The sequence below is a fragment of the Carcharodon carcharias genome, chromosome 6 (genome assembly GCF_017639515.1).
Source record: "Carcharodon carcharias isolate sCarCar2 chromosome 6, sCarCar2.pri, whole genome shotgun sequence".
NCBI classification, from domain to species: domain Eukaryota; kingdom Metazoa; phylum Chordata; class Chondrichthyes; order Lamniformes; family Lamnidae; genus Carcharodon; species Carcharodon carcharias.
In genome coordinates, this window is record NC_054472.1 from 59,521,153 (window position 1) to 59,534,650 (window position 13,498).

A 13,498-nucleotide genomic window follows, 5' to 3' on the forward strand; every position below is an offset into this window, starting at 1 on the left:
GATGGTGGTGGGGCATAGGAGTGTGACCAACAGAGTCAAAGGCTGTATACTGATTGAGAAGGACAAGGAGAGAAAGTTTACCTTTGTTGGAGTCCCATAGGATGTTACCTGAGACTTTGATCAGAGCTGTTTCAGTACTGTGGCAGAGGTGGAAACTTCATTGGAGGGATTTAAACATTGAGTTCCGGGAAAGATGGGAACGGATTTTTGAGCTGACAACTTGTTGAAGGACTTTGGAGAGGAAAGGGAGGTTAGAGATGTGGCAGAGGTTTGCAAGGACATTGGAGTCGAGCATTAGTTGATGGCAGATTTAAAGGAGGGAGACAACACCTGCAGAAAGAATTGTTTACAATAATGGTTAACATGGCGACCAGTAATGCCATAATTGGTCGGATGGTCCAAGCTGAACAAACACCAGAAAGCTTACCTGTGCTGTATATTAATTGTATCAAGGCAAAATACTGCAGATGCTGGAAATCTGAAATACAAACAGAAAATGCTGAAAAAGCTCAGCAGGCCAGACAGCATCTGTGGAGAGAGAAATAGAGTTAACGTTTCAGGACATAATGTTTTATCAGAAAGATCTGCATTATTAGAGGTTCTTAAGCGTTGGGTGCACTAACCTCTGCAGCCAAACTCCCTGCACTTTGGTGAGATGGAGGTCAGCGGAAGTGTGTGCTCTCCATGTCAGGCAAAGAAAGATTTCTCAGTAGTTTGGTTTGGAGACTCTTATACATGGAGATTGTTTTCCACATGTGAAGACAGTAGCTGACCATAAAAGAAAACTCAAACATTTGATGGGCAGTGGTTCCAGAGGTGCTTGAAATTCTTTGATATCTTCCCGAGTGCTTGCTTTCCATTTTTAAGTAGAGACGGTGAATTCTAGTGGTTTCTAATCATCACACTTAATTCTGGCCTCAAAGTTCGCACACACAAAGGGCCACTGAATAACAAAGATTAGGAACCCAAGCTGCTTCTGTTACTATGATCCCGTCTTGCCCTCGGTCACTTTGGCAAATTGTTGTCATTGATCAGCTTGAACTGAAATCAGCTACAGCCAAATCAGAGATTGAGATTAGGATCATCCTGATGTACTATGCTTGGCTCACTTCCATACTGGATAATATGAGCACTCACTAAACCACTAAATTGTAACTCAAACTTTTGATTCTTACATCCAGAATTATGTGGTTGTTGTCTGTTACTTTAGATTGAGAGGGAAATTGGGGAAAATAAAATTTCCAACTTAAACAATATTTTCATTGTTTTATGTTTAAACGAATGGTGAAGACTTCTTCTTATCATGTCCACGGACAGTCTATACATGGCCCAGCCAGAACTGGACACATTTTTGCGCCTTGTTGAATTCGGCAAGATCTGCAACAGTGCAGTGTTCCTCTAGTGATAGGCATTGCAGGAGATGTTGCATAGTCTGTGGCTCAGTTCCACATTCACAAGTTGTCGGGCTGGTTGTATATCCCCATTTGTTTAGTGACATCTTTGAATGACCTACACCAGTCCTAAGTCTGTCAAGACACTTCTAGGTTGCCCGGTTGTAATTAGCTCCTGAGGGAAGGCATTCATCGGGTAGAATTTCCAACACTGGGACTTGTTTGAGACTGGCAAGCTGGTCTTTCCACAAGGCGATGCGGGCTTCAGATGGGGTTGATTGTAATGGAACAACACTGTTCATGAAGCTCTTCCTTGACGTTAGGCAGCTGGGTGTAGGTGTATGACCATGTAGAGGGTGCCTCTCATCTGATGTTTGATGGAGTCGCTCTTTCTTGCTGGCTACAGTTCTTCTTATATCAGGGGGACCGATACCCTCCAGGATATATAGGCTGTTGGTGTTTGTTGGTTTTAATCAACCTGTGATAAGTCGGCAGCTTGCATTCAGAATGGCATTCATCTTCTTAGCATGAATAGATCTTTCCCATGCAGGGCAGGTGTATTCGGCAGTGGAATAGCAAAGAGCAATTGCACTGGTTTGCAATGTTTTCGAGCTTGCTTAAAGACTTGAGCAGTGCCATTTGGTTGTGCCTGCTTCAATTTGAAGTTCCACACGTGCAGGTCCCTATTCTTCGAATAGGGTGGAAAGAAAATACATATTTGTGACAAACCTACAAATTTTAATAAGCAAGTTAAACCAGCAAATGAAAGTAACAAATAGAGCACTTTCCTTTCACCTATATTAAATTGAGGTTAGCAAGTCAACAAGTTGATTCTGAGTTTCAGTTCAGACATAGCATGAGAGCTAACATTTTACTCATTTGCCCCTGGATTATACCAAATGATGATTTTGTAGTTTGTCTGAAATGTATTGTCTACCTGAGTTGTGATGAAGCAAAATATGAGCTAATTGCAGTGTGGTGTTCTTGATGCCCTTTTTAGACGAACTAAACATGAGCAGCATCTTGAGTCTTTTATTTAAAGCGAAGCATTTTATGACAAAGTGTGAATTTAATACCAGCAGTATGCCCCTGATGGGACAGCCATAGACATAACAGCCATCATTTTCCCCGATTGGCAAATGCCTGAAGAATCATTCAACAAAATATTGGTAGGGCAAAAAGTAAAGTATAGCTGATATTGGAAACCTGAAACAAAAACAGAAAATGCTGAAAATGCTCAGACCAAGGAAGTATCTCCAGAGACAGGATGGTTGGGTTAACCTCTCAGGTCATAGCTTGAAGTTCTGATGAAAGGTTTTGAAACATTAATTCTGCGGTTCTCTCCACAGATGCTATCTGACCTGCTGAGTGTTTAAGACATTATTGTTAATTTTGTCTTGATAGGAACCTGCTTTTAGGTGGATTTATATGAATCGTGCTTTGGAGCTTGAACCTATAATCTTTCATGCAAGTGTCACTATTTACACACTAATCGAGACAAAAAGACAAAGGGGAAATCTTTATAGAAACAGCATTTAACAAATCATTTTAAATTTGTGAGGCAGAATGGCGTGTGTTTGTTCAAAACATGCATATCTCCTATAAATGGACACATTACGTCACTCCCAAACAGCAGTTAACATAATACAGTTTAAATTGGCTTAGGTGAAATGCCATTATGAAAAGATAAAATGTTCACTTTTTAAATCAGAAATGAGACAGACAGATCTCTGTTCTGTAACACTAATTGCAACAGGACTTTGATACCAGTGTTCTCTGGTTCCAGGGCAAGCATTTCTACAAAGCCATTCATAACTTCAGGACATCCCAAATCACTTTGCAGACAATTCAGTACCTTGTACCTTGCAATAGAATCATAGATAATGTAGAGAATGTTGTGTGTTAAAGAAGACACAACATTGAGTCACTGATCCAGAATAATGGAAGTTATGCTGTGAACAGCTGAATTTAAATGGAGAATGTTCAGTATTAAAATCTGATTGAAATGCATTTGTAGAAGTTGTTTGATTTTTGAAGGTCTCACGTAGGCTAACGTTGTACTGTGCAAGTAAAATATTTGTCATTAATTATATAATTTAAAACACAGAGGAAAGCGGTGTAACGTACGAACGTATGAATTAGGAGCAGGAGTAGACCACTCGGCCCTTCAAGCCTGCTCCACCATTCAATAAGATCATGGCTGATCTGAATGTAACCTCAACCCCACATTCCTGCCCACCCCGCTAACCTTTCACCCCCTTGTTAATCGAGAATCTATCTAGCTCTACCTTAAAAATATTCAAATACCTCTTCCACCTTTTGAGGAAGAGAGTTCCAAAGATTCTATCATCTGAGAGAAAAAAATTCTCCTAGTCTCTGTCTTAAATGAGCGACCCCTTATTTTTATACAGTGACCCCAAGTTTGAGATTCTCCAATAAGAGGAAACATCCTCTCCACATCCACCTAAGCTGTAACCTGAATTCAGAGAGAATGTTTGTTTGGTTCCTTATTCCATCACTCTGGAGTTCAAAATTACTTTTCCTTGCAAGTTGTGACATTCCAATAACAGTCCACAAGGATGAAGGGTAAAATCCACAGAAGATGGAGAATATCTTTTGGCGATCATTAAAAGAGGCTAATGTCTAAGGCAGGTCTTTGAATTATGATGTGATTTTGACTCTTTTTGTCTTGAATGTTTTATTCATCTTAACCGATATTTGGGGTCAGTTCAAGAAGGGAAGAGGATTTCTTTTTACCTCCCCACCACCAATTCCTCGTTCCTGGAGGAGTTGATTTGCTGGTACATCTCCCAAATGGTAATATTTCATGTGTAAATGTTACAATGTTCTTAAGCCTTGGCTGTACTCATTAATCTACCTGTTGCAGATGCATCTGTCCATGACGGTATTGGTAGGATTGACCACTGCACAGTCCTTTTGGTAATTAATTACTGGCTTCGCACTAAGGATGCCCCCCATTGTATTGTGCTCCACTACCAGTGTGCTAAATGGGATAGATTCAATACAGACCTGACAGCTCAAAACTGGGCATCCATGAGGAGTTGTGGGCCATCAGCAGCAACGGCAGAATTGTAATTGAAACACAATCTCTAACTTTATGGCCTAGCTGGTCCCTCACTCTAACATTACCAATAAGCCAGTAGACCAACCTTGGTTCGAGGAGGAGTGCAGGAGAGCAGCAAACCAACCTTAAATTGAGGTGCCAGCCTGGAGAAGCTACAGCAGAGGACTATGTGCGTATTACACAGTGGAAGGGGAAAAAAACTCGCTGCTGGTTGGAGTCATGCCGAGCATGGAGGAAGATGTTTGTGTTTGCTGGAGGCCAATCATCTCAGCCTCAGGACATTGCTGCAGGAGTTGTTCAGGGCAGTGTGCTAGACCCAATCCTCCTCAGCTGCTCCATCAGTGAACTACCCTCCAATATAAGCTCAAAAGTTGGAATGTTTATTGATGACTTCACTGTGTTCAGTACCTTTCGCAACACTTCAGATGCTGAAGCAGTCCATATCCGCATGCAGCAAGGCCTGGAAAAACATTTATGCTTGGGGTGATAGTGACAGGGTAGCATTTGTACCGCACAAGTGCCAGCAATGACCATCTCCAACAAGAGAGAATCCAACCATTTCCCTTTGACATTCAATGGCATTATCATCACTGAATACCCCCATTATCAACATCTTGGGGTTACCATTGACCAGAAACGTAATAGCACCAACCATGTAAATGCTGTGACTCCAGGAGCAGGTCAGAGGCTGGGACTTCTTACTTGCTCTGACTCCTCAAAACCTGTCAGCTATTTACAAGGCACAAGCCAGAAGTGTGATTGAATACTCTGTACTTGCCTGGATGAGTGCAGCTCCAGCGACTCTCACTCATGACAAATCCACCCTCTTGATCGGGGCCCCATCCAGCATCATAAACTTTCAGTCCCTCCGTCCATCCATCACTGGCACACTGTGGCAGCAGTGTGTACCATCTATAGGATGCACTGCAGCAACTTGCCAAACCTCCTTTGACTGCACCTTCCAAATCTGCAACCTCTACCATCTAGAAGGACAAGAGCAGTAGATGCATTAGAACACCATCTTCAAGTTCCCCTCCAAGCTATATACCGTCTTGACTTGGGACTGTATCGCTCTTCTTTCACTGTTGCTGGGTCAAAACCCTGGAACTCCCTCCCGAGCATGACTGTGGGTGTATCAACATCACATGCACTATAGACTTCAGCAGTTCAAGAGGCAGCTCCCCAACACCTTCGCAAGGGCAGTTGGGGATGGGCAATAAATTCTGCCCTTTCCAGCAATGCCCACATCCCATGAACATTTTTTAAAAAGTCTTCTGTATCACATAGTACAGGCAGCATGTGAAAAGGGTGATGAGAGAGAACATACACCTTATTAAAAAAGCATTAGTAAATTAGTAAAAGTATTATCTTGAATCTGTGTCTGTTAATTTAGTGCAGTCAGAGCCAGCTCATTCCATGACTATGAAGCTAACAGATGAAAAAATATATTAAAAATATAAATAGCAATATTTATAATATCAAAAGACTGCCAAATCTCATACCCAGGATAACTTTCCAAAATGTTTCAACGGATATTGGGGTATTTAGTTGGATATTTTGAAACATTTAAAAAGATCATACTGCAAATGTTACTTTAACGGTAAGTTTGTTACTTTAATTTATATTTACCCCCATATATCAGAACTGTCCTCAACAAGAGGTGTCATATATATGTAGCAAGATTGATTGTGCATTTTGTTATAGTCCACTGCAATGTGTATTTATATAAAATCATCAATATACCATAAATTACTTTGCAGAAGCCAAACTAAATGAAGAACATATAACTCAAAGTCAGGGGACTTTATTTATATCTTTGCCAGTACGCTTGCCCAGATTATTAGTTCAGTAGACTAGGAACAAGTAGGTTTTTATGGAGTTAGGTAGATAATTTCAAAATGCATGATATAACAGCACCTACAGTAAAATCCTTTGTCAGACAGAAAGTGTTTGCTCTCTCGCTACCCGTAATCAGTGTGTTTTGTATGGAAGGAGGTGTGCCTTTTCTTACCCTTGGAATGTGTATTCCAATTAAATAATTCAGCAGCAAGCTTCTGTGCATTTAAAATAAAGATTATTCTCTCACAATTGCCCCAAATTAATGCAACATCACTCACTTGGTTGGTTGTATGCACGCGTACACACGCACAGGATAAAGATAAAAATAGTGCACTTTTGATTAATAGTTAATTCAGTTTCTGATTTATGGTCTCCCACTTGGCAGACCTATGAATTCTTGAATGGATTTGATGATTTAAAGTTGAAGTGAGCGTCTTGTAAAGTGGAGGGTTCCCAGTAGATTACGAAGCTTCTTGTAGCCAAATACCTAGGACATTGATTTTTAGGTGAACTCTGAAACTGGAATAGGTTAAGTACTTTGGCTGCTTGATGACTTGCAGTCAGGTTGATTCTGGTTCGCAGACTATGCACAGAAGCTTGCTGCTGAATTATTTAATTGGAATACACATTCCAAGGGTAAGTAAAGACACACCTCCTTCCATACAAAACATACTGGTGGTTCTCAAAAGGCACAGATAGCAGATTCTTTCCTTGCAGCTGTTGTCTTGTCCACGTTCTTCTGCAGTCTGCCCTGGACTTTGAGTTTTGGAATAATAAAGGATCTCCGTATCAGAAGCCAGTTTTGGTCACATGGTCAAAGGCCATTGTCCACCCAGAATGGCTTAAAGCTAAAACTCCATTGATATAAAATAGGAGATAGATGGTGGTCTTTCACACTTAACTTGTGGAAAACTGGTCTCTTTCCAAAAGCTTTCTTTTGTTGAATTGCAAACCTGGAGACATAGAGTCTGGGAGCCCATTGACTCTGTGTTTTGAGAATGCTATGAGCAATGGCAGGCGTGAATTCCACAGATAACATGTGCCTTGGTATGCTCATTCCAAAGGGAGGTCACTACCCTTGTTTATTTTATTTGGAACTTTCCAGAAGCTTGATAGCCTGTGTCGAATAAACAAAGGTCACCAGTCCCCTTGGCAGCCACCTTAATAGTCCATTATTGTCCATTTTAGAAATGAAAGATAGTTCCAGAAGCTTCCATATGAGCTCAGTCCATGTGTAAAGTTATAAATTTGACATGTCTTTACTGGGCATGACACCTGATTTTACCTTAGTGACTTGTGCCAATGTCTCAAATAATTTTGTACAATTAATTTACCTGAAATTTATTAGGGAGGCACACATTATGTAACACCATTTCTTTTTGAAGGACGAATTGGCATGCAGGTGCTTAATAAATCATATCTCAAGGATGATGCCTTTCAAAATGCCATATTTATAAAACCCCATGTACTAATTTAATTTACAAGTGTTGGGATCAAGGCACTTCAAGTATGTGCCTGAATCCGTTAGTGCAGTAATACCCCCAGAGTCTCTATGTGCTCACTTTTGCAGCAGGTGATGTGTGAGAACATCTTTCTCTGATAGTCCCCCTGCTATTTGTGAGCTAAGAATCCCAAATAGATTTAGTTTGAGTTGGATTTTTCGACAAATTAATAGGTGATATTTTTAGGGCCTGTTGTGGTGGTTAATATATAGTATACTGAATGTAGCATTTGAAACTTAGGACCTTGGTGACACAATTATATTCCGACTTGAAAGTTATTTCAAAAACTAACCCGTTGAATCTGCTTTGTTAAGTAAGGAACTAAAATGAATGAACAAATATTAACATGCCTTTTTTATGGGGAGCCAGGGCATTGGCCAGCCTGCAATAATGAGAAAGGAAATGGAGCTTCTGCTCAGGGAGGATGTCATGAGGTCTCAAGATAGTTGTTTGTGACTCCCTTGGCATTTTGATCTTAATACTGAATTTTATAAAAGATGTATGATTGTAGAAGTATTATTTTTCAAATATTTAAAAAGAGTCCAAGTGAAAAGGCTCTCCCTTAAGAGTGAACATCCTGCACGCAAAAAAATCCCTAAATAGTGAATATTTCAAGGTTTTGAGTAATATTAAAGGAACATTATACCTGAAAATTATTTTGGTCTTGAATCCCCAGAGTCTTATATAAGATCACCCCTTATTCTTCTAAATTCCAATGAGTTTTGGCTCTACCTATTCAACCTTTCTTCATAAGATTACCTCTTCATCCCAGGAATCAGCCTAGTGAACCTTCTCTGAATTGAGTCCAATGCAGGTATATCCCTCCTTAAATAAGGATACCAAAACTGTGTGCATTACTCTAGTTAAGGTCTCACCAATGCCCTATACAGTTATAGCAAGACTTCCTTTTCACACTCCGTCCCCCTTGTAATAAAGGCCACCATTCCATTTGCCTTCCTTATTACTTGCTGGCCCTTGTTCTGCTATTATCACATTCTGCTTTCTTACCTTTGCCACTGTCAGCACCTTTTTCACCCCTTACCACTACCATTAACACACCCTTTGTCTTTTAGTTCATGACATCTTTGTCAATCTCTCCTTTGTCCCCACCCATCGCTGACCTTCTACCCAGCTCCACCTGCCCCATCCCCTTCTTAAACACTATAAATTTCATCACATTTCCACTTCTCTTCAGCTCTGAAGAAGGGTCATACGGACTCGAAACATTAACTCTGTTTCTCTCTCCATAGATGCTGCTAGTCCTGCTGAGTTTTTGCAGCACTCTCTGTTTTTGTTTCAGATTTCCAGCATCCGCAGTATTTTGCTTTTATGGCATGCATCTGAACCTTCCAATGGCTACATGTAGGCCATGCTGGAAAAGAAAAATCCCACAACTGCTGTACAGAGGACTTTGGGTCTCTGAAAACGAGCTTGCACAGTCAGAAGGGAAAATATTTTATTTTCAATTAGGAAATATTTTATTTTCAAAGACAACTGTTAATATATGATGTAATTGGCCTCTAGTTCAAGTAACACCCCCAGCAAACCAACTAAATAACCAAAAAAATGTACCTCAAAATTCAGGACAAAAAATAAACAAGACTAAATCGTCTTGCAAAACCATAATTCTGTCAAGGGTTTCAGAAGCACTTGCATCATGTAACATTCAGAAGTTGAATGCTTTGTAAAGTGTTGTTCAGGTCAGCTATTGATCAAGTATAAAGAGACCTGCATTTTGCTGTTCTTGTTCACTGCTGTCAGAATGTAGTGGAGATTGAAGAGACAGTTTTCATGGTATTGGTTTGAAAACATTATAAGCATGTTGCAATGCGAAAGTGCTCCAAGCAATCCTGTTGGAGTAGACAGCATGTTTGTTTCGATTGGAAAAATCCCTAAATAACTGAGTATTTTCAAAGTTGATATTCAATGGATGCCTACTTATTACTTGCTGTCATGGACTTTCCTTTCCCTATGAAATAAAATGTTAAAATCTGGCCTTAAGACTGTTAGTGTTATTTCCCTGATGAGTTGTGCCATGAAGACTAACTGGAGCAATGTAATGGATTTATACTGCCCTGAAATTGATTGCAACGTATATAGTAATTCCTCTCTTAACATTATAGTTGCGTTCTTGAAAAGTGCAACTTTAAATGAAACCAGGTTGAGCAAATCAAATTTTCCCATTGCAAACAATGTAAAACTTAGAAAAAAAAAACAGAATTACCTGGAAAAACTCAGCAGGTCTGGCAGCATCGGCGGAGAAGAAAAGAGTTGACGTTTCGAGTCCTCATGACCCTTCAACAGAACTTGAGTTCGAGTCCAAGAAAAATGTAAAACTTAGGTTCTGTAGGATCTTTCTTGTCAGAAAAAAACATTAAAATATTATACCCTGTAAGTTTAAATACTGTATATTGCTTAAACACTATATTCATAAAATAACTTTTAAATTAAATTCATGCAAAAATCTAAAAGAAACATGCTAACTCTTTCTACTTAGCTCCTCCCCGCCAACCTTCCCGCTCCATGACCCCTGACTCCTGCCAACCTTCCTGCTGTCTGCCTCTCTTGAACCCTCCCAGTGAGTGAGGGCTCGGTAGATGAACATCGAGAGGCAGGAAACAACCTATGGAGTGAGAGCAGCTTAGTGTTGCAGTGTTGTGGAGGTAAGCTGCCAGCTGGATAGGTGGCGAGCGGGAAGGTTGACAGTGAGTGGGAGGGTCAGTGGCCAGTGGGAGGCTCAGCAAGCAGGAACCTTGGTGACTGGGAGGGTTGGGGAGTGGGAGAGGGCACTCTGAAATGGTGCCAGTCGGGTCACGCCACCCTGCTTTACACTCAGTGTAAAGTGATGTTAACGTGAATTCACAATGCTAAATGCAAATACTGGCCCTATTTAATAACAACGGTATATTGAAACAACTTAAAATGGGACAACTTAAAGCAAGGACTTTCTGTACATAATTAACTGTTATTAATAAAGTGCTTATTCTGTATATGTTCCCAGCTATTACTTTTATACTCTGGGAAGAATGGTCGTGTTGCCTCAGGCTCCAGTGGATGATTTGATTGTACCTGGCAAGCAGCAACCAAATTTTTTTATCAACCATAACCATTACCATAGTTGTTAAATGGGGAAAGAATAACTAAAGCACAAGCTCATAACTAAAGCACCAATGTGATTTTCATTAATTATTATGATGATGCAAATTAAGTTTAAAAAGGGTTTTGATTAATCACAGCTGAAATTAGTGATGGCATGACTAAAAGCAAACAGGATCTTAATACTTCTCAAATTTTGCTTTCAAGCAACACTTATTGTATTTCAACTTGCTGTTTCGGGAGGTGGGTGTGGTACAGGGTGTTGTGGCTTTCATTATCTACCAGCTTAGCAATGTGATCTTTAAAAGGTACAACTTAATTTTAAAAATGGAGAGAGTTTGGGAAATGTGCTACAGTAGTTTTGAGGTTAGTCTTTTGCCTCAGAGATGTGCATATTGGATTTGAACCTTGAAATAAAAGTCCCCTTTGTCAGCTGGTTGTTTGAATCCTCTGTGAAATAACTTAGGCAGTCTCAACTGAGTTCGTAATTTGTCACTAATTGACAATCTCACTTTGAAATGACAAGGTGGTCTGTATTGGAAATTAAAATGTCAGGTTAATGCAATGAAGTGCGCTTTTCTGAGACTGATGACTGAGAAGCATTGTTGGGGCAGAGTGAATATCTCCCAGCATTTCAATGTTCTGTATCTCAGTTGGAAGTACTTAATGCTGACACTGAGTATACAAACATGTTTTTTGGTGGTTCTATATATATTTGTAACTAGGATGAGAAACTGGATTTATAAACATGGGAAACTGGTTCACTCATCATCCAAACTAAAACAAATCTAGAGCCACAAAGTACATTGTTCTTCGATGTTGTAGTGCTGTATTTGGTTGCTATTGTAATCAACTACTGCTGTACAGCAACAAAGTAAGCCTGGACATTAGTTTTAGGGGGGGGGGTTAAATCAGTTCCCAGAATGCTTTTCTATTGGCTATAAAATAAACGGCTCAATTATTGATTGAATGGAAATGCTGCAAACAATGACATACATAATTTCTGCAGCATTTCAAAATCTATGTTTGTGCCATGAGCATCATAATTGATATAATTCACAAAAAGCACCATTTTGTACATGTTTTATATGTATTAAAAATAAGTGTACGTTGCAAAACTTATATGCTTGTGCATGTAACATGAAATATGTATCTGCAGTATATTAAATGTTAAGAGGGCATCAACATTCTGTTCCAAAATACACTGAAATTTTTTGTCTGACTCTGCCTATGGCACAATCCATTTTTAAACATCACAATTTGAATGCATTATCAGTTTTCACTGTGCTAAGCTCTGTGATAGACTTTTCCCCTGTTAAATATGAGAGGTAGCATTATCTTGAAAACCAGGAGTTGACACAATAATCTCACAGTTAAGAATGTTTATTGAGTTCGGTATCCTAGCTTCCAGATTGCTATATTTTAGTCGCAATGATAATGCTCACAAGCTGCATTTCGATGCGAAATATTGGAATCAAAGCAGATGAGCAAAGTGTTCACCCTGCACTTACCTCAAGCCAGTTTGTTTTCTTTCCCAACCCTTGAAAGTAAGTCTCTTTGGAACGCTCCCCTGGCCAGAAATCTACCATGTTGATCTTGACGTTTACTAATCTATAGAATTCGTTAGTGCAATGTTAGAGAAAATTGCCAACACCAAGAAGTTGTCAATGACCTGAATCACAACATCTCTTCCAGTCTGCTGGATGATTTGGTGTAGGACACATGGCCCTTTTGCTGTGGCTAGTCTTATCCTTCTCATTTTTTCTACCATGCCCCCACACATTAAACCTATGATATTGATAGAACTTCTGACCCCTCACGCTACAGTGAAAATAATAACTTGGCTCATTGCTCTGAAGTTGATCTATTCACGTAAATAAAATTTAAGGGCAGATTTAAGATCTGGACATAATATAGGAGCATTGAGATTGTAGATGAGGCAACCCCCACCCAAGTCTTCAGGAAGAATATCCCAACTCATGTAATTAAGGCTTTCAATTGGAAATGGAGCATGCATTCATGCAAAGAAAACCCTATCTGCAGACGGGAAGTGAAGCTGACAGTTGCGTACCTGCCACTCCATTGAGCAAGAGCACCATGTCTACGTAAAGAAAGGCAGGCCCTCTGTCTATCTCTTTCATCACTCCCCTTCATCCCCTCCCTTCATTGTCCACTCAGTCCTCATCCTTCCACCTCCTGTCTCTCCCTCCTTCCCTCTCTGTCTCTGTGCTCACCATCCACTCCCTTTCTGACCCTGGTCCCTCCACATGCCCCCACCCCATCCCTTTGTCCATTCACTCCCCAAACCAGGTAATTTGAGAGGGATATCCAAACCTGCAGTGGGAACCAGAAGTTAAAAACCCCTGCCCTCATCAAGAAGGAAAAGCTGGCATGTAGGAGGGGATAAGAGTTTAGTTCAGTGCAGCCCTGCTGTGTGTGCTGATCCTCACCTCTCCTCCCAACTCCCAGCCCTAGAGAATTTCCCTGCCTCCACTTCCCCATACCCAACAATGTCTATCTACTCTTTTGATTTTTACCATAACCCCTGCCCCATTATTTCTTGCCCTTTTCTCTTGATTATATGC

At 40.1% G+C, this 13,498-nt stretch overlaps 1 protein-coding gene across 1 annotated transcript in view; it reads left to right on the top strand.

Moving 5' to 3' along the window:
* The window catches only part of eif3hb (eukaryotic translation initiation factor 3, subunit H, b), a 163,904-nt gene that overhangs the window by 16,842 nt on the left and 133,564 nt on the right, over positions 1–13,498 (top strand). The window lies entirely within an intron of this gene.